This window comes from Rhinopithecus bieti, unplaced genomic scaffold (assembly GCF_001698545.2).
Source record: "Rhinopithecus bieti isolate Rb0 unplaced genomic scaffold, ASM169854v2 scaffold_39, whole genome shotgun sequence".
NCBI classification, from domain to species: domain Eukaryota; kingdom Metazoa; phylum Chordata; class Mammalia; order Primates; family Cercopithecidae; genus Rhinopithecus; species Rhinopithecus bieti.
In genome coordinates this window covers 110,713-133,185 of record NW_016802926.1, presented here as the reverse complement: position 1 = coordinate 133,185, position 22,473 = coordinate 110,713, and positions in this window count along the sequence as shown.

Sequence of the window (22,473 nt, the reverse complement as noted above, 5' to 3'; positions counted from 1 at the left end):
AACAACCTGGTCCTGAATTACTCCTGGGTAAATAATGAAATTAAGGCAGAATCAAGAAATTGTTTGAAACCAATGGGAACAGAGAGACAATATACCAGAATCTCTGGAACATAGCTAAAGTAGTGTGAAGAGGGAAATTTATAGCACTAAATGTCCACATAAAAAAACTAGAGAGATCTCAAATTGACATCCTAACATCACAACTAAAATAACTAGAGAAACAAGAGCAAGGAAACCCCAAAGCTAGCATAAGACAAGAAATAACCAAGATCAGAGCAGAACTGAAGGAGCTATAGACAAGAAGAACCTTTCAAAAAAAATCAATGAATCCAGAAGCTGGTTTTCTGAAAAAATTAATGAAATACACAGACTACTAGATGGACTAGAAAAGAGGAAAAGAGAGAAGAATCAAATAGACACCATAAAAAAGATAAAGGGGATATCGCCACGGACCCCACAGAAATACAAGCAAACATCAAAGAATACTACAAACACTTCTATGCAAACAAACTAGAAAATCAAGAAGAAATGGATAAGTTCCTGGACACATGCACCCTCATGAGACTGAACGAGAAAATAGTTAAATTTGTGAATAGACAAATAGCAAGTTCTGAAGTTGAGACAGTAATAAAGCCTACCAACCAAAAATAGTCCAAGACCAGATGGATTTACTACTGAATTCTACCAGAGGTACAAAGAGGAGCCGGTACCATTTCTTCTAAAACTATTCCAAACAATTGAAATGGAGAGACTTCTCCCTAACTCATTTTATGAGGCCAGCATCATCCTGATGCCAAAACCTGGTGGAAATACAACAAAAAAAGAAAACTTCAGGGCAGTATCACTGATGAACATCACTGCAAAATCCTCAGTAAAATACTGGCAAACCAAATTCAGCAGCACATCAAAAAGCTTAGCCACCACAATCAAGTTCATCCCTGGGATCCAAGGCTGGTCCAATATACACAAATCAATAAATGTAATTCATGACACAAACAGAACTAAAGACAAAAACTACATGATTATCTCAATATACACAGAAAAGGCCTTCAATCAAATTCAGCATTGCTTCATGTTAAAAACTCTCCATAAGCTAGGTATTGATGGAGCATACCTCAAAATAATGAGTCATTTATGACAAACCCACAGTCAATATTATACTGAGTGGGCAAGAGCTGGAAGCAAAATCAGCACAAGACAAGGATGCCCTATCTCAACACTCTGATTCAACATAGTATTGGAAGTTCTGGCTAGAGCAATCAGGCAAGAGAAAGAAATAAAACGTATTCAAATAGAAAGAGTGGAAGTCAAACTGTCTCTGTTTACAGATGGCATGATCCTATATCTAGAAAACCCCATTGTCTCTGCCCAAAAGCTTCTAAAGTTGATAAGCCACTTCAGCAAAGTCTCAAGATACAAAATCAATGTGTAAAATTATAAACATTCCTATACACCAACAATAGACAAGGAAAAAGCAAAATCATGCATGAATTCCCATTAACAACTGCTATAAAGAAAACAAAATACCTAAGAATACAGCTAACAAGGGAAGTGAAGGACCGCTTCAAGGAAAACTACAAACCACTGCTCAAGGACATCAGAGAGGACACAAACAAATGGAAAAACAATATCATATTGTAAATAGGAAGAATCAATATCATGAAAATGACTATACTGCCCAAAGTAATTTATAGATTCAATGCTATTCCTATTAAATTACCATGGAAATTCTTCACGGAATTAGAAAAAAATCTACTTTAAAATTCATATGGCACCAAAAAGAGCCTGTATAGCCAATACAATCCCAATCAAAAAGAAAAAAGCTGGAAGCATCATGCTACCTGACTTCAACTATACTACAAGGCCATGTTAACCAAAACAGCATGGTACTGGCACAAAAACAGACACATAGACCAATGGAACCGAATAAAGAACTCAGAAATAATACTGTGTGTCTACAACCATCTGAGCTTTGATGAACTTGATAAAAACAAGTAATGGGGAAAGGATTGCCTACTTAATAAATGATGCTGGGATGCTAGTCATATGCAGAAAATGGAAACTGAACCCTTTCCTTACATCTTATACAAAAATTAACTCAAAATGCATTAAAGACTTAAATGTAAATCCCCAAACTATAAAAACCCTAGAAGAAAATACAGGCTATATCATTTAGGATATAGGCACAGGCAAAGATTTCATGATGAAAATGTCAAAAGCAATTGCAAACAAAAGAAAAAAATCGACAAATGGGATCTCATTAAACGAAAGAGCTCTGCACAACACCAACAACAAAACTATCATCAGAGTGAACAGACAACCTACAGAACAGAAGAAAATGTTTGCAATCTATTCATTTGATGTAAGTCTAGTATTCAGAATCTACAAGAAACTTAAACAAATTTACAAGAAAAAAACAAAAAAAAAACTCTATCAAAAAGTGGGCAAAGGACATAAACATTTCTCAAAATAAGATATTTATGTGGCCCACAAACATATGAAAAAAAAAAAGCTGAACATCACTGTTCACTAGAGAAATGCAAATCAATACCACAATGAGATACCACCTCATGCCAGTCAGAATGGTGATTATTAAAAAGTCAAGAAACAACAGATACTGGCGAGGCTGTGGAGGAATAGAAACACTTTCACACTGTTGGTGGGAACATAAATTAGCTCAACCACTGTGGAAGACAGTGTGGTGATTCTTCAAGGATCTAGAACCAGAAATACCATTTGACCCAGCAATCCCATTACTGGGTATATACCCAAGGAATATAAATCATTATATTATAAAGATGCATGCATGCCTATGTTCACTGCAGCACTATTCACAATAGCAAAGATTGATTTCATGTCAACCCAAATGCACATCAATGATAGACTGGATAAAGAAAATATTGTACATATAAACCATGGAATACTATGCAGCCATAAAGAGGAAGGAGACCATGTCCTTTGCAGGGACATAGATGGAGCTGGAAGCCATTATCTTCAGCAAGCTAATTCAGGAACAGTAAACCAAGCACCAAAGAACCACATGTTTTCACTTATAAGTGGGAGCTGAACAATGAGAACACATGGACACATAGAGAACAACACATGCTGGGGCCTGTTGAGGAGATATAGGGGAGGGAGAGCATCACGAAAAATCGCTAGGCTTAATACCTGGGTGATGGGTTGATAGGTGGATGCATGCTGGGCTTAATACCTGGGTGATGGGTTGATAGGTGGAGTAAACCACCATGGCACACATTTACCTATGTAACAAACCTGCAGGTCCTGCACATGAATCCCAGAACTTAAAATGAAATAAAATAAAATAAAATAAAAATAAAATGAAATTAAATTAAAATGAGCAAACAACGTAAATGGACATTTCTCCAGAGAAGTTATCCAGATGGCCAATAAACACATGGAAAGATTCTCCACATCATTATTTATGAGGGAAATGCAAATCAAAACCGCAACGAGATACCACCTCACATCTGCTAGAACAGCTATATACAAAAAAAAAAAAAAGGCAAATAACCACTGTTGACAAGGATGTGGAGAGTTTGGAACCCTCATACATTGCTGGTGGGAATGTAAAATGGTACAATCCACAGTGGAAAACAATTTTGGGGTTCCTTAAAAAGTTAAACATAGATTTACTACATGATCACCGTTCCCTTCTCAGGTATATACCTAAAAGTACTGAAAACAGATGTTCAAAGACTTGAACATGAATGTTCACAGCATCACTATTCACAGTAGTCAAAAGGTATAAAAAACCCAAATGTCAATCAATGGATCAATGGCCATGCAAAATGTAATATGTGCATACAGTGGAATTTAGCCATGCAAGGGAATGAAATACTGATACATGCTACAACATGGATGAACCTGGAAAGTATATTAAATGAAAGAAGCTAGACATCAGACATCACATTTTATATGATTCCATTTGTATAACAGATATAGAACAGGTAAGTCTATAAAGAGAGAAAGAGCACATCTGTGTTTGCCAGGGGAGAGGTAGTTGGGTAATGGGAAGTAACTGTTTAGTGTTTGTATTAGTCCATTCTCACACTGCTAATAAAGACATACCCGAGACTGGGTTATTTATAAAGGAAAGAGGTTTAATTGACTCAGTTCTTCATGGTTGGCTAGACCTCAGGAAACTTACAATCATGGCAGAAGGGGAAGCATACATGTCCTTCTTCACATGGTGGCAGCAAGGAGAAGTACCAAGTAAAATTTTAAAATTTTCAAAGGAAACAAAGAAAGGCATCCAATGTGTGAGTAAGGCATAAGACTGTGGAGACTGATCATGCACAGTGGCTCACACCTGTAATCCCAGCACTTTAGGAGGCTGAGGTGGGCTGATCTCCTGAGGTTGGGAGTTCAAGACCAGCCTGACTAACATGGAGAAACCCCATCTCTACTAAAAATACAAAAATAGCAAGTCATGGTGGTGCATGACTGTAATCTCAGCTACTTGGGAGGCTGAGGCAGGAGAATCTCTTGAACCCAGGAGGCAGAGGTTGTGGTGAGTCGAGATTGTGTCACTATACTCCAGTCTGGGCAACAAGAGCAAAACTCCATCTCAAAAAAAAAAAAAAAAAAAAGAAAGAAAAAAGAAAGAAAAAAAAGCCCCAATAATGTAGAAAATACTGTACTTATTTAAGTTAGAAAACTGAAGTTTGGAGTATTTCTCCAAATCTACAAATAGTAATTGAGAGAGTCAGTGTTAATATCCTGGTCTATATGACTCAAAGCATGTATTTTCTTATAATATATATATAATCCTTGACCCATCTGCATTGGTCTGCTTGGGCTGCCATAAGAAAATATAATAGACTGGGTGACTTAAACAACAAAACATTATTTTTTCATGATTCTGGAGGCTGGGAAGTCCAAGATCAAGGTGCTGGCTGATTTCGTTTTTTATGAGGGCTCACTTCCTGGCCTGCTGATGGCCCCCTTCTTGCTGCATTTTATACTAGGGATTAGAGTTTCAACCTATGAATTTAGGGAGGACATATTTCAATCCATAGCATCATCCTTCCACACTTTTTAAATTCCTGAAAGTTAGTTATAAACCTGATGATTAAATTCACTCTAATTCTCTCATATTTAAATGGAAAATTTGGTACAAATTATTCCTTACTTTCCATACCAAATTCCTTTGCAGCCCGTGTTTTCCCTGCTGTGTGTCAGGAAGCTAACCCCTACTGAATCTTTTTACTGACAGATTACAGATGGTGTTTTGCCACAAGATGCACTGGCAGGAGTTGACTGAGTTGCAAGGGAGGAAAGCCAGGCTATTTCTTCTCTGCTGTCCTGTAGCTTCAGCACCACATCTTGGGCAGCTGCTACATTTCTCCACATCTGCAGCTCCAACTTAGCAGCCCCTCCTCTGTGCTTCCAGTTCTCACTGGGTTCTGTTAACATTATTTCTTCTCATTGTCCCTTCAGCTCAAGAGGTGGTAATGCTGCTAGTCCCTGGGTAAATTATTTATTTGTTCCTAAAACTCTGCCTACACATTTTTAGAGTCCTACCATTAACATATCTTCACTTAAACCATATTAAGGGTGAATCCCATTTCTTACTGGGACCCAGGACCTAACAGGCCTTGTTTACATATTGCATTTAAATTAAATCTCAGATTTATGGTACTTACATGCCATTCTACATTTGTATTTCAGAAAATATATATGTACATAGGCATCCATTCATTTAGGGAGAGAAAAATGAAAGGATAAAGTAAGATGTCAGAAGGAGTGAAAGGGGCCTTGCAAAACTACATAAAGAAATTCTCGGCCGGGCGCGGTGGCTCAAGCCTGTAATCCCAGCACTTTGGGAGGCCGAGACGGGCGGATCACGAGGTCAGGAGATCGAGACCATCCTGGCTAACACGGTGAAACCCCGTCTCTACTAAAATACAAAACTAGCCGGGCGAGGTGGCGGGCGCCTGTAGTCCCAGCTACTCGGGAGGCTGAGGCAGGAGAACGGCGGGAACCCGGGAGGCGGAGCTTGCAGTGAGCTGAGATCTGGCCACTGCACTCCAGTCCGGGCGACAGAGCGAGACTCCGCCTCAACAAAAAAAAAAAAAAAAAAAAAATTCTCCCTTATGCCTTGAGAGAAACCTCACATTGCCAAAGGGTCTCTGGCAAAGAAGCCATACAGAAAAAAATGCCCCTTTGTCTCCTTATGCATAAATTGAACATCATTACCCAAGTACTGTCCATTCCTTTAATGGAAAGGTTATAAGAGGGGATTGTTCTTTTTCTTTAAGATTTTTTTTTTTCGTTTTTTTTTCCTTTTGGGGTGAGAATAATTAGACATTTTCAATACTTTAGTTTAAAATAGGTCATTTCCCTTTCACATTGTCAGAAAAGTCTTACTTCCCTAAATTGGGTGATTGGGTGTATTTAGGGAGTTCCTCTATGCAGTGTAGCTGCGTTTCAAAATCAGTGTCCTTCTCGGCATTTGAAATGTATGGTGGAAATCTTTGGGGATTGCTTTGTAAATGCAGAGCGAGGTCAGGTGAAGCCCAAAGGCAGTAGGCCAGAGTGGGCCCCGGGAATACCTCCAGCAGAGAAGCAATTCAAATGGACAATGAGCAGGTGCAGGCAGGTTCGGATGCTGCGATAGAAAGGTCAAGAAAGGGGATCTGAAGAGAAGAGAAAAAGGACAGAGAAAGACCTTTTCTATGGTGGCAGGCCGTGTAGCTGGCTCTAACAATCTGAGAGAAAGTCTTTTTTCACATACTAGACAAATTCACCAAGAGTATAGGAAGGTGCCTAAGGAGGAACGGCTCGAGACTTCTGCTAATTCATTGAAAATACATTTATGCATTCATGTAATATAGGTAGATTATATCCTTAAGTTCTCCAGTGGTATTTTAGATGTCCCAGCAACGTGTGCCACTGTGAAAGGCCAAAGTCAGAGAGAACAGTGAGTCAGGGAGGGAGGAAATTGTTTTTCACTGAGGTAAGTTTTTTGTCCCCTGGGTCTTTAAGGGGGTGATTACTCAAAAGCAAAGCCAAATTTAATAGCAGGGACTTCCAGGGTAGAGTGTTCCAACCCTGGCTTGTTCTCTATTAAACATCTTGAAAATTAAAAGCATGACTTTGCCACTTGGTATTCCCAATGCCCAGAACAAATGTCGTCCTGTAATAGGTAAACAGTGGATGCTTGCTGACTGATTGCAAAAACGCTCACATGTCTGACTCCTTCAGTCCTCATACTCCTGGATGCACCTTAGCAGTCATGGACACAAGGAGACTGGGCCTTGCCTGGACCACCCACCTGGCTTGGGCCGTGCCAGCCGCTCTGCTCCCGTGTGTGGTTGCTCAAGTTTAGCTACAAGGCCATATAAGAGTCCTTCCAGGAGGAGGAAGGGGCGAACTTTCCAGCTAGGGTTTGACCCAAGGAAAGATTTCAAAACTTGCCCCTGCAATGCTTTAACAGCATTAAAGTCAAATGGAGGTTTTTCATACAGTGAAATCCACAGTAGCTCTCTGTGGTATGTAGGGCTACCAGCCAGATAGACCTGAAAGCAAGCGCTTGCCTTGCTCTCTCTCTGCCACAGAATGATGATACAGGGATAACAAAGGGAAATACCAGGTAATGTCAAGTCAAACAAATCGTAGCTCTTCTCTGGCGGCTTCTTTGACCTTGTTCTGAGGTAAGTCACACCAGCAGGAGGGGCATTCAGGATAAGCATGTTTGTCATTTGAGGCTTCTATCTGCTCCAAAGGGAACTCTAAATCTTCCTTATGAAGGCACTGACATTTAGTTTGGCACATTTTCAGATACTAGAAAAAGAACCATGACTTGACAAAAAAAAAAAGTTTAGTTAATATAAAGCAGAAGAGGCAATTATTTCAAGCCATTTAGAGAATAATTTGAACATAAATGTGGAAATATATAAGGTTTTAGGTACTGGGATTTCTTTTTTTTTTCCTGTCAGTGAACACCAAAGGAAGATAATTACAAGTTTTTCAAGTCTTCTAAAATTGAGTAAGTTTTCTTTCTTTTTTTCCTTTGCAGTATTCAGGGTTTTTGTTTGTTTGTTTATTGCCACATATGGTTTCTGTTTCAAGGTCTAAGAGCATCGTATCAAGCTTTATCACATCTGAAGCTGAAGGGAGTAGTTCTCGCAGACAATCTGTAGCATCCAGTTAAAAATAGATAGAAGTCTTCAATTTGGCACGTGTTTATCTGATGAACCTCACTGTATATGTTCCACGTTTCAGTTCAATCTCATCTGAGGGAGCAGACCTATCTGCTGATTTGATGGGGGCTTTATACTCTTTTATGTGACAAAATAACCCAGAGATTCTCACAACTTAAGTGTAAGGGATCCAGAAAGGCTGAGGAGATACAAAACATTTTCCGAAATAGATGTGCAGCTTGTACGTGTTGATATACTTGCTGAGTATTTTGCTTTCTTCTTCGTTTTTGAAGGGACACCTAATTCTACGTTCCCACCCTTTTCTTTCTTCTCCAACTTGTACATTCTGTACCTTCTATTGTCTTGACATTTTGAGGCAATGTTCCATCCCTCCAAGTCTTTGATGTCATTTTACTCAGAAAAGCTAACTCATGAATGAAATCAGAAGAGGAAAGTTCATTTTTGTAATTCCAGCAATGAGACATCTTCAACATTCATTACCACCCAAGTATCAGTTATTTGAAAGCAGATTTTAAAAAAAGGCCTGGTGTCAGAAACATTAGTACATCATGCCCAAATCATATGGAGTCTCTTGAACTCAGAGGGGAAAAATAGGCAGCCTGCTTTTAGATCTTCTGCTTTCCTTATTAACTTTGACCTTAGTTGTTTCTCAATCAGCTGCTTACACATCCATTTTATACACTAGAGGTGTAGAAAATTTCATAAGAAAAGCAACCAGCATAAAATGACTTTTAAAGAAAGTTCAGTAACCTCCATATAGATCGAATATGACATGTTCAAGTCACTGACTTCATTTATTAAATGCACTTCCTTGATGTGTTAAATAACTCTTTCTCCTAAGTGCAAAGGCTTTGTGTGGCTCCTCCTGCCCCCTCTCTTCTCATCTCCATGATTTATGATGTTATCCTGACAGGCTTCATATGTCTAGGGCCCATTAGGTAGGAAGGTAGTTTTGCCTCTGGGTGAGTCCTGCAGTCATCCCGGGGTGAGGATTACTGTTTGGCAGTCTCCCTGTAAGTTTATGGAGGAACAACAAAAAAGAGAATCTCCTGGAATAGAGGTTTTAGGGAGAGATGGCCCCTGCTTGTGAAATAAGCTTTAGAGTTTTGTTTCTGCGTAAACTTTTTTTTTTTTTGAGATGGAGTTTTACTCTTGTTGCCCAGGCTGGAGTGCAGTGGCGCAATCTCGGCCCTCTGCAACGTCTGCCTCCTGAGTTCAAGCAATTCTCCTGCCTCAGCCTCCCGAGTAGCTGGCATTACAGGCACCCACCACCACGCCCAGCTAATTTTTTTGTGTGCTTTTTAGTAGAGACGGGGTTTCATCATGTTGGGCAGGCTGCTCTCGAACTCCTGATCTCAGATGATCCACCTGCCTCGACCTCCCAAAGTGCAAGGAATCCAGGTGTAAGCCACCACACCCAGCCAACTTTTATTATTATTTTTATTGTATAAATCCACAATGTTCTCTTTTTAAAGAGAATGTTGAACTGGGGAAAAGACATTAAGAAACTGGCTCAACTGTCTGAAAAGATTTGGGAAAACGTGGAGCTGCCTAAGTTGTAAATTGGGGCCACTTGTGAGAACCCTGAGGACTGAAAAGTACATCTTGAATTAAAATATGGTCTTGTGCCTGTGAATCAGTAAAGGATGTTTATAGATGTGAAATGTTCTAATGTTGTCTGGAAACAGCTGCTGATCTTGGATGAGTATCAGGTGTGTGTGTATAAAATAGACCTCCACACACACAGAACACTGAAGCTGCTAGGGTGGATCAACTGTAAGTTAAGTATCTGAATAATTCAAGGTGACTATCTTTTCTAAACTTCTTTCCTGTAGAGTTTGATGTCTGAGAATACTTGGGAGCACTACCACTTCTCTGAGAATTGTTACTTTTAGGGCTGATATTTAAGATGGAAATACTCAGATAGATAAAGATTTAGTCTGCAAGTATTTTGCATGAATTCCTTTAAAATGGGGATGCAAATTTTTCAGTCTTTTCTCTTTCCTTTGGTTGAATTTTATTACTAGATCAAGAGCTGCCAACAGCTAGGCCCAGTGAAATGTGGAAATCACTCATGTCTTCCTACCTTGTAATAAGGTGAGGTTTCTGAATACCTTTTAGTTGAAGGAATAATAACAGTTCTTAAAACATAAAAATACTAGTTACTGATTGTTACCTGTCCCATGGCCTAGTTGCTAACACATTGTCATGATGAAAGAGCTCAGATCAAATCTAAATTTTGTGTTAGAAGTCCATTGCTGTATTAATCATCTGAAATAAAAATGTCACAGTTATGATTCTTTGGAAACTGCTGCACTTAACTTCCAAACTGTTGCTTTTTAAAAGGCTAATTTGGGGTTGGGTACATTAATGTCAATGTCCTATAAAACTGCCAGCTAAAAAAATGTCAGCAGAGACATTTTTTCTAGCCGATGTCAGCACAAAAGGCTGCCTCAGTTGTTTCATCTCCAAACAGCTGCATGCTTTCATTGACATTTGGTGACCTTTCTTTGTGCACCCGGCCTAACCTCTTAGGTTATTTCCTGGCCTCCCTTCTGTGACCTTTGACCAAGGCCAACCTTTAGCTGGAGAATGTGACATTTTGTTCTCCTCTGGCTGACATGTGATGCTCTCATTATTCAAAGGTATGTGAAAATAATGACCCCAAGTGACCTTTGAGTTTCCTTTCATTTATTGGTTGTTTTTGGTGCTTGTTCAGCATGTACTCGCCTAGGTGAAGGGGGGTGAAAGTGAGGATTGGGGTAGCCTTAGACGGCCCATATCTCATTTTATTTCATTTCTAATCTCTTTCCTTCCAGACATGCTACTTGACTGTTTATGATTAAACCTGATTGTTTTCTGTATACTGATCAAGGGACAAATTTGACCTGTGAAAAATGGGTCTTTTCGAAATTTAAGAAATTTGGTTTAGTGAGTGAAGCTGGTTATTTGTTTCTACCTTCTTCCTACCACAGACATGTCTGCATTTCTGAATATTATTTTCCATCTGGTAATGGTAACTCTTTTATATTTGAAAAATGAATAACATATAGAATGGTTGTAATATGTGACAAAATAACTAAAAAGTTTGTCATTCATGTTTTATTTATATAATTCGGTTGGATATTTGAAAGAGTTCCTGTCTAAAAAATAATTTGCATGTTTTATCACATATTTATAATAAACTTGGTTATACTTATAGATTTAATGCTACATTAATTTAAATATGTATGGGTATTAATATGGAAATATATACAGTGGGTACTAACTATGAAGAAGGAAAATTAAATTTAAGCACTGATAAAATAATTGTCACAAATTGCTTAAGTTAGATTTGGCATTTCAGAAACAAATTAGAGGACATTTATCCATAAGAATTTAGAGATATTTAAAATTATATTGCTCTCAAAGTATTTCACTAATTTGTGACATCTGAGACAAAGCATATTTCCATTTAAAAAATAATAAAGCAAGGAATTATCATGCTGTTTATATAACATATATCTGCATGTATTTTGCTGCTGTCAATTCTCTTCTCTAAGGTATTTACCTCTAGAATAGATCCAGCTGCTGTGGAAAATTGAGGATATGAGTTTAGATTGTTTGGCCAAAATGTAAGTATGGTCATTAACTCTGGGATTTCGTAACTTTCCAAGGCAAGCTGTTTAGGTGCTGATGATGAGTGACTAGAGAATTATAAGTACAGTAACAATTACAGTCTTCAGCAAAACACAGGGCCCTCTATCTGGACACATTCAGATAAAGAAAAGGCCATCATTCCTGAATTATGGTATCCTCTAATTTAATATCCAAATGCTAGAAGAAAAACTATAATTACACCATTTTACCAAACTGTTATTTATTTTTTAGTACAGTAAAAAATAAGACCTTTAATCCCATGGCACATTTTCTACTTATGATTCAGTCCAGTGGTTAAGCCTGATTTAAGAAACTTTGACACAGTGCATTACTTCCCTACAAAAGACCTAACATAAAACTATCCTTTCTCATTTCTGAATTCATGTGATTAATTTCAAGAAGGACACAAGAGAGGCAGGTGCTTTAAGAAACAGATTGTCTCAAGCCTGAAGAATACCTGACAATCAACCATCTCTGATGGAGGGTGCCATTTTTCTGGAGAAAGCATGCTTTTATTTCTAATTTGCAAAAGGGTGGCATATGGGCTTTGCATTCAACGAATATCTGATAGTTACTTTATAGAGAGAAATCTACTAGACACATGGAGATAATATGAATCAGACATGGGTCTGGCCTTCAAGAAAGATGCAATCTGGTAGAAGAAAAAATCTTTATAACACACTGAAACTTCTAAGTACGACAAGAAAAAAATTTCCTATAGTTCCATAAATAATGAAGAACTCCAACTTAAATCAACATGTTTTACCTATTTTTATAGCTCTATTTAAAGCATTCTAAAATTCCATTCATAGATAAGTTTTTGAGGTATCTGTAAAATTCATTTCTTATGTCATTGTCCTTGTGGCTAATTAGTGTATATTGCTTTATCATCTACCAATCATCCAAGCAAACTTTACAAATAATTAGATTTAGGCCCATTAACTACGCTAGGATGAAAGTTGAAGCTAATGTCAAAGCCGAATTTCATATTCCTCAAAAAACAACAATACATTTAAACTCCAAGATATGGGTTTTGTTTTTGTTTTTTGTTTTTTGTTTGTTTGTTCATTTTTGTTTTTTTGCTGCAAAACCAACTGGAGACATAATAGAGTATGAGATTAAACTCATTTAACCAATGTAACCAAGAACACAAAGAAAAAAAAAGTAGGGTACTTACGGAATGGCTACATGTGTACTCACAAGTTTTACCAATAAACACATTCTGCATGAACATTTGCTTCATACAAACTTTTCTTCTCTGCCTAATACTGAAAATTTAGTCTTTTATTCTTTTTTCTTTTTGTAACCAATGATGGGCTTCAAAGACTTAGAAGGAAACCTCAAAAATGTCTCCGAAATGTTTCTTGTAATTCGCTGTGTGCAGACATGATCTCTCAGAGTTGTAATGGCTACTTTGTTTCCATTCAAATAGGTTTAATCCAATAAAGGAGGAAGTTTAAAATATTTCATGGGTCCTGTACTGAACTGAAAAGAGGGTATTGCACTAATTATTAAACAGACATGTATGCAGAGTAGATGTGCTGCCAGTGTAAAAATAGTCAATGAAAGGAAGCTTTAACAGGAAAACAACACAAGCAAATAATTGATCAATATTTTAATAACTACATACCTTACATTGGAGGGAATATCTTCATTCTGTTATTTTGTAGGCTTTTAAAAATAAATTATTAGCTTTCAAATGTTTGAAGTTTCCAATTTGGAAATCCGTGGTGCATTTTTATCTCCTTTATTCATTTGTTATTTCTTTATTTTAGAAGCAACATTAGAAACTTGTTTTGTGCTTAGCTCACTTTGTTCTCTGTAAAAATTCTAACTTATTGGGCATTTAATCACTATTAAAGACAAATGTTTTCACTTGTTCAAAAAAATTTTCACTTAATAATAAACTATGACTTGCCACATAAATGTCACCCTTCATGGACAAAGTGCTTTAAAGTGATAACGGGTAACCAAGTTATAAATGTTTAAAAATCATGTCTGGCAGGAGGCATAAGTTTCCCTCTCCAAATCCCAATAACCTAAAATTGAAGCGAGCCAAGGCCTGTTTCCTGCTTTGTGATACTGCCTTATTGTCATTTAGTTGTCTTTAACCACAAAGGCCCCATGCTCCATGTGGTAGATTCCTAAACAGTCATAAATCTACCTCTTGACCAAGTATGGTTTTTCAGCATGTGTTTTGTTAAGCAACAGAAATGTGCACACAAGAACAGTAGGAAAGAATTACTCATATCTGGGTTCCCCTAACGGAATCCCCAGGTCTTTTGATACTTAAGACTCCAAACATGGCCATGGTTTCTAGATTAGTATAAATTCCAAAAGTAGCACACCAAACTCTAAGAGCAGAAAAGATGTAGAAAAATTCAGTTTTGTGTAGTTTTTTAAAAGTGAATGTTTCATGAGTTGTCTGATTATATATGACAAAGTAAATTTCTCTATGGTTCTTTATGTAACTACAACTTTGTCTCCTTTTCACCTCCAGAGTGAGACATATTGTAATTCTGGCTGATTTCACTGAAATTTCCTGTTGCTCCTTGAGAAGGAGTCTAGATATCACCAATACTTTTGTGCCATTATTAATTTAAAGGCACATATACTTCTGTTATCTCCTGGAATGAGAATTTATTTTTATTTTTTTAACCTAAATCTAATTAATTGTTAATGATTGCTTTGTTTTGGATCCATTAATTCCAGTGTAGACTATTCTTTACCTTTGGGGTGACGGAAGAAATGATTTATAATGGAAACTGAGAGGAACAAACAGATTAATTTTCTAGACCATTTCTAGTCAAAACGACAGTCTCAGAAGCTATCAAAATTCACTGTATTTTTTAATAGATCTCTTTATTTTAAAATGAGCAAGAACATATTTTGAATATCAGATTTTTGTCCTCTCATATCCAACTGATTACTTATTTTATTGGTATGAGTGAGCATGTATTCCCTTAAGAGTAAATTTTGAAATATTATTTTTAAAATTAACAGTAAAATTATTTTGATACTATACTGGAGGTTTTTGTTCCCAAAGATCAATAAATTACTCTGTAGGACATAATAACTCAGTGTGTATTCTCAAATGAAATTGAAATACCTTCCATATACATAAAATCTGCAAAGGAATTTATTTCAGTAGGATAATAGTTAATTTATAGTGTTAAGTTCAAAAAGGCAGAAGAAGATAACAACCCAATTTAGGTAAAGATGTAGCACATATAAGCTGGAGGAAAATAAATGTCAAATAGAAAACCATATCTGAAATTCAGATCATATTTAGATGCACAAAAAACTGTTAAGAGCAGTAGGGGATGATTGTATTCCAATTAAATTTCCTTTACTCGCATCAACCAGTCTTGGTTTGAAAGTCAATCATATGATTTACTGGGCTCTTGAAACAGTAGAAAGGGGGCAGCCCATGAAAGGGAGAGGGAACTGATAACATAACATTTCTAAGAAGGCCATGAATTACAAAGTTTGGGCTTAGGGTGGAGTTGGGGTAGGTTAAAAGAAAGTCATTAAAAAAACAAAATAAAACAAAAAAAACCAATTTGTTCTTTTTTTGTAAGTGATATCATTCACCGGCGATTTTTTTCTTTTCTGAAAAAAGGGAAAAGCCAGATAAAATATTCTAAGTTTTATGCAATCCTTCAAGAGACTATAACCAGAAATTAGAGCTTTCCTAAGGCTTGGAGCTGTTTGTCAGGGGTTTCCTGTCAACAGGATCAGGGTGGGCGCAACCGGGCATGCATTTATTGCAGTCCAGCACAAATGTCAATATATATTTTTTGGTTATGGGAAACTCAAAGAAGTTGTCTGCATCAAACTGCCTCTGGGTTTAATTTTGAGGAAATAGTACTGTTACTAGCTGGGTGAACTTGGAGAAGTAAGAAAGCATCACAAACGTGTGCTTGGAAAAGAAGTAGGTTTTGCTGTGTGCTTTTTTTCAAAACCCAAAGGGCAACACATAATCTGAAGAAGAGTATAAACTGGAGACTTGGGGATGGGTCTAATGAGTTATTTATTGTTCCCAAAGGCCCTTGACATGTATACGGGATTGGACTACTACCAGCTTTATAAAACCACGGTAGCTTATAGTTGACTCTGTAAATATTGAAAAGCACACAGCAGACTCATATGTCCACAGATTCTTGGGAAATTTTGGGTTGCTGTGGTGTCTTTAATTTCCTCTTCAATATCATGACTAACAAAAGCCATATAAATTGTTTTGACGGACAATTCAGATACTAGGAACCTTTTATTGTAAACTCTTCTGTAATTTTCTTTGGAGTTTCTTGTACTCAGGAAAATCACAAAAAAGAAGACGACTAAATATCTTTATTATAGTGGCATTGTCACAGTCTTAGGTGACTTCCAATGTATTTGTTTATGCAATAATATTTTTTGATATTTTAAAAGTATTGGTCTTAAAAATATTTCTATCATATTGGAACATAAGATGACATTAGGGACAGAGATAGTTACAAAGAAATCACTAGGAGTTATGCTGTAAATATGTATATAAGATCTTTTCATAATACAGATTACCTAAATTTGAATTGACTTATAAGAATATTGATTATTGATCTGTTAAACTATTAGAGCCATTGGGGCCTTTTGTGTAAACAACTATTTTAAAATGCATGTAGCTTTATAATAAAATTCTGATGAAAATGCTTATGGTTTTTTGCATGCTGAGTAGCCACTTTTCAACATTAAATGTCTCGGCCAAAAATGCATTTAAAATTAAGAATCATTTAAATTGTACCACCCCAAAAAAAAAAAAAAAAAAAAAGCCCTCCTGGAATTACTCAGCATGCGCCTTAGCACTATATTACTTTAAAATGGTCAACACACCTGTTTTAAATCCCTGTAAACAGCCGTGCACGGTGGCTCATGCCTGTAATCCCAGCACTTTGGGATGCCAAGACAGGCAGATCACGAGGTCAGGAGATCGAGACCATCCTGGCCAACACCATGAAACCCCGTCTCTACTAAAATACAAAAAATGTTAGCCGGGCACGGTGGCAGATGCCTGTAGTCCCAGCTACTAGGGAGGCTAAGGCAGGAGAATGGCCTGAACCTGGGAGGCAGAGCTTGCAGTGAACTGAGATTGCGCCACTGCACNAAAAAAAAAAAAAAAAAAAGCCCTCCTGGAATTACTCAGCATGCGCCTTAGCACTATATTACTTTAAAATGGTCAACACACCTGTTTTAAATCCCTGTAAACAGCTGTGCACGGTGGCTCATGCCTGTAATCCCAGCACTTTGGGATGCCAAGACAGGCAGATCACGAGGTCAGGAGATCGAGACCATCCTGGCCAACACCATGAAACCCCGTCTCTACTAAAAATACAAAAAATGTTAGCCGGGCACGGTGGCAGATGCCTGTAGTCCCAGCTACTAGGGAGGCTAAGGCAGGAGAATGGCCTGAACCTGGGAGGCAGAGCTTGCAGTGAACTGAGATTGCGCCACTGCACTCCAGCCTGGGTGACTGAGCGAGACTCTGTCTCAAAAAAAAAAAAAAAAAAAAAATTGTAGACATGTCTTACACATTTTAAAGCCATTTTATGTTTTACTGATTACAGTGTATACTCTGCCAAAAAATACTTATATATACTTTTATTGTAGTACTAATTCCTATTTTGAACATTTAGAATTCTCAAGAAGCCCTATATAATGATAGCTGTATTCATAAAAACACATCATAGAAATATATCATCACTGAAATGAAATGTGTTTAGTCTATGGATGAAAATTGAGCCTCCTTGTTTGTAGCTCTTTGTGACACCTCATCTTGGTATGACAGAGAAAACTAGAAAATGAACTTCCATTTACAAAATTTTCAATAAGGTCTATTAATGAATTAATGACATATCTTTTCCTAGACTGTAAGCTCCTTGAGGACAGGAACTACAGCTTATTTATTTTTAAGTACCAGCAATATTCTGCTTGATAAATTGGTGGTGCATGCATGTATATAATCCAAAGGAAAGGATTTTAGGTATCAGAAAGAAAATACATCTTTTCAAGGAAAGATATTACATAGAATGTGTCTTAGAATCATAGAATTTCAGAGTTGGAAGATATTCCTCAAAGTAAAAGTGATTATATATACACATTCAATGCCACATTCATTCAACTTTTATACATTAGAAAAGTTTGGAGATTCCCTTTTTTTTAAGCTTGATTCTTTTGAGCTAGTCAACAGAAAATGAAACCCCAATGTATGGCACTTTTTCATGCTGAGCACTTTGTATTAAAGGAAGTTGGAAGGACTTAGAAGCTGCCCCAGAATTGAAGTTTCTCTGACTCTCCCTTAGTTTCTCCCACCCTGCCTTAGTTTCTCCCTGCAAGCACAGGCAGGAGTTCTCTCTGAAGTTTTCTTATCTGACTGAGGGAAGTTCTTCCAAGAAACACAATTGCCTTCCCCTCACTAACCAGGGAATGTTAATCATGGGAAAAGAAACTAAGACCATGACCACACCCACCCAAACAGGCTTTTTATCTATTCCTATGAAGACTGTTACTCGAGAGACTTTATCTCCATAATAAGACAATCTTTGTTCACAACGCAGTGCTGCCCCTTACCCTTCTGTAAATTGTAACCATGTACCCCAGAGCCCAGAGGAAAATTATCCCAGGCTGTCTGTTCTTCAGACCCATTAATCTCCTCTAAAAATCATTTTCTCTTCTATTACAATTGCCTATATCTACCACTTTCCTCTTTCCTATAAAGAGGACATTTAATCTTCAACCTTCTAGCCCTTGAGTTTTATACGTTATGTGACTCCCATGCACTTATAAATTTTAAATTTGTTTAACTTTTCTCCCGTTAATCTTTCTATTGCCAATTTATTTTGGCAGATTCAATTATCAAACTTGCAGAGGAAAAGTTTGAACTTCCCTCCAGTTTTCTCCCTCTCTACCAATTTGCTACTTTTCATCTTTCAGTGTAAAGGAAATAGCTCTCTTCTTTTATTGTTTACCTTATTTTGCACAAAGTACATAGATAATTTTTACGATTAACATTACTTGGGCATTGAAAGGGAAATTGTTTCTCTAAACCTTTTGCCTCACTTGATTTGAGCACTGTGTTAATGAGAACAGAGCAATGCATTTTTGCTCTGTAGCCACTCTTTGGCCTCTTAACCTTTTTCAGTGTTCTCAGTGAGAGCTCAGGAGAGAATAGAAGAATCTAGCACCACTGATAAAGCAAGTCACTGTGTAGCCCTACTCTCAGCATTTCATATACATTACTGTTTTACAGGGAAAAGAGTATGATAATAATTTCTTGCAGTTTAGTCCTGAGCACTGCAGTACTACTATTATGGGATGCATAATGTCAGATTTGGCCTTTGAGGTGTACCACCTCTCCATCCTGGTTTCCGTTCAATAAATGTTGATGAATATACAGAATGTTAAGGGTGGGGAATTACTATTATAAAATAATCCTAAATCATTACAAATATATCCATATAGGACAATTTCAACAGGCCAATACCCCAAGTTTCAACATGTTTTTAATGTCAGGTGAACTCCAAAAGATGCTTACCTTTCTTTGAAGTCAAGATAAATACCTGATATTTTGTAAATGTTTGCACTAGTATGAGATTCTCGCTAGAATTTAAACCAGCCCTGGGCCCCCAGCTGGCACAAACATGGGGGTAAGAAGCATGGCTGAGGCAAGCTTGCTCACCACCAATTCTCAGGTCACTGAGCTCCATAATTACTGAAGAATCAACATTCAGTGCCAATTGTCAGGGCCTCTCTTGAGATTCCCTGGCCATGTGCTATTTTAATGCCATTTCTGTTTGCCACCTGCTTTACATACAACCTGCTTTTGTTGTTGTTGCTGTTGTCTTTATCAGAGCATCATTTTGTTTCACATGATTGCACGCTATAAATAATTTTAAACCTATAAGTATCTGAAATATATTAGATGCTTAATAGAAAACGGGATCTATAACACTAGAAAGACTATCACTGAGTAAGAGCCCAATAGATAGGAATTGCCCTTTAAAAAAGGAATCTAATAGACAAACACAAAGCATTGCTGCACAGTAGACCAAAGTAATTTATTAGCCCAGTGGACTTCAGTAAGACAAACAAATCTCAAAAATCATATCCAAGAGGCCATATGTGTTAGGGACTGGAATCTTAAAGGTAAATCTCATTTTCACTCAGTAGGCCCTACTGGTACAGCTAGACCAGGGTTTACAGTTGGACTTCACTGAGATTGTCCAGAACCCAGGCAGTCCCACTTCTTGAATGTTTCAAATTATCAGCAGGTCTAGAAGGATTTTTGAAATAAGTGTTTGCCTGTTGTTAAATAATACTATACTAAATACTCACTCACTTTTTCTCCCTAAAATTTCACAGCCACACTGGGAAATAAGCAAGCAGGATTCATTATCCCCACCTGAGCTATGAAGAAATAAGATTTAGAGAGATTAGAGAGAGCTTGTGTTTGTGTTTTTCCCACACTAGTAAACCATTATTCCTGTCTACACATGTATAGCAGTGAGTTCACTCCCAGCACTAGAGCTCTATTCTGTTTACAAGTGAAGCTCAAATAACCCTTCGGAGGCAGAGGCACTATTTTGCACTTTAAAAACACACACCCTGTCTGTGCTGGCAAAGTCCTTCCACTTCTCTGCATGCTTGGGTGAGAAGAGGCAAAAGGGAAGAACTCAGAGAAGGAGACTGTGTTCTGTCCTCACCAGTTGGAGGGCTCTGTGTAGGCCACTTCACTTCTTGGAACCTTGGTCTTCTCATCTGTCAAGTGAGGAGATTGCTGATACGGTTTGGATGTTTGTCCCCTCCAAATCTCATGTAGAAATGTGATCCCCAGTGTTAGAGGTGGGGCCTAGTGGGAGGTATTTGGATCATGGAGGTGGATCCCTCATGAATGGCTTGCTGCCCTCCCCACAGCAATGAGTGAGTTCTCACTCTATTACTTTACTCAAGAGCTGATTGTTTAAAGCAGCCTGGCACCTCCTCCTCTCTCTTGCTGGATGACACACCTGCTCCCTCTTCATCTTCTGCCATAAGTAAAAGCTTCCTGGGGCTTCACCAGAAGCCAAGCTAATGCTGGTGCCATGCATATATCGCCTGCGGAACCATGAGCTAAATAAACCTCTTTTCTTCATAAATTAACCAGTCTCAGGTATTCCTTTATAGCAACGCAAAACACACTGATGTAGTGGCCCCACACTAAGGAATGGCATTGGTTGATGTCCCCACACACCCAAATGCACCACACTCTTTGGCTGCTGTACCTAATGCATTCCTGTTCCTTTAAAAACTTTCTTCTGGGAAAGAAAGGAAGCTGTTTCACCTAGAAATTTATAGTGGGTACCAGCTTAAAGGGTTACTCCTCAGAAATGTTTGCATTAAAATTAATATCTGGAAGGTGATATTTTAGTAGCCATCATCAATATGCATATGGTAAGGAAGAACATTTTTGTGGAGTAACATGGGAGGTGTGTTGGTCACCTAGATGTGACACTCAGATCCCCCTGTAGGGAGAGATGTGGTGCCCAGCTTTAGGGCATGTGGTCAACAGACAGCCTCCAACCAGTGTCCCCTCGAGGGGTGGCCCCAGCTACAGAGTGCAGCTTACCTTTCCCAAGGTCCCACCCACTCCAGGGCACCCACATCCAGTGAAAAGCAAAGGTGTGTGCGAGGGAACAACAAGACCCTGCTTCATGGGGAAACCTGACAGGTAATTCCCTCTTCAGAGCTCCCTTTTGGGATATCTAGGACTTTGGTTCACCTTTAATATTGTAGGTCAGTTTCTATCCTACCTACCAATAATGGAAGCCCAGGTGGTACTGGGGGAAGGGGGAACTGGCAAGAGGTGCTGTAGAGAAAGGCAAGGCATCTCATTGTCTGTTTTCAAAAACTTCATTTAAAGCAGAACAATGGGGAAACACATGTACAAAGGACCACAGTAAGAAACAGAAAAAGCAGGAAAACAAGGAATCATGGATGTTTTCTCAGGAAAGTACCTAATTGTGGAGGTCCCAGGAGACAATGATGTCGTAATGGCTGAGATTCTTCCTGGAGGACTTTGGGAAGTGTCAAGCTCAGAATAGTATCTGGGTCACTTCCTGTCCTCTCGTTTCTGTTCAGGACTCTCCTGAGGAAGGTGCTCAGTTCCACTGAATGAAGTAGTACATTTATGGCCACAGTCTTGACTTCAAAATGACTCCCAGATTTCAGTTTTTCTGTAGATCCTTTCAGGAAACTGCAGGCTGTGCTTGACTTTCTGCCACCATACACACAACTATCACACCAAAAACATGTAACTTACGTCAGGCCAAGGTTAATAACAGGATAATTTGATTTCTTAGTTTTTTACAGAGGACATCACGCTATCTGTTCTTGTTTAAGAGCCACAGAACATGAAATGGTACAGTAAAAGGAGTGGTTGATGTCAGTGGCTAAGCCCTGGATGGCCCACAGAAAGGTCAGTTCTTGGTGTCAAAAGTCACAGAGATGCCACATGGCCTCTTAATGAATGTAGGGTGGAATAGCACCCTTAAGAAATACTGGCCATCAGAACAAAGGGAGTTTACTATTGTGCAAATTATTACTGTTTAAGGGATGACTCAGTTTTGGTGATTATACT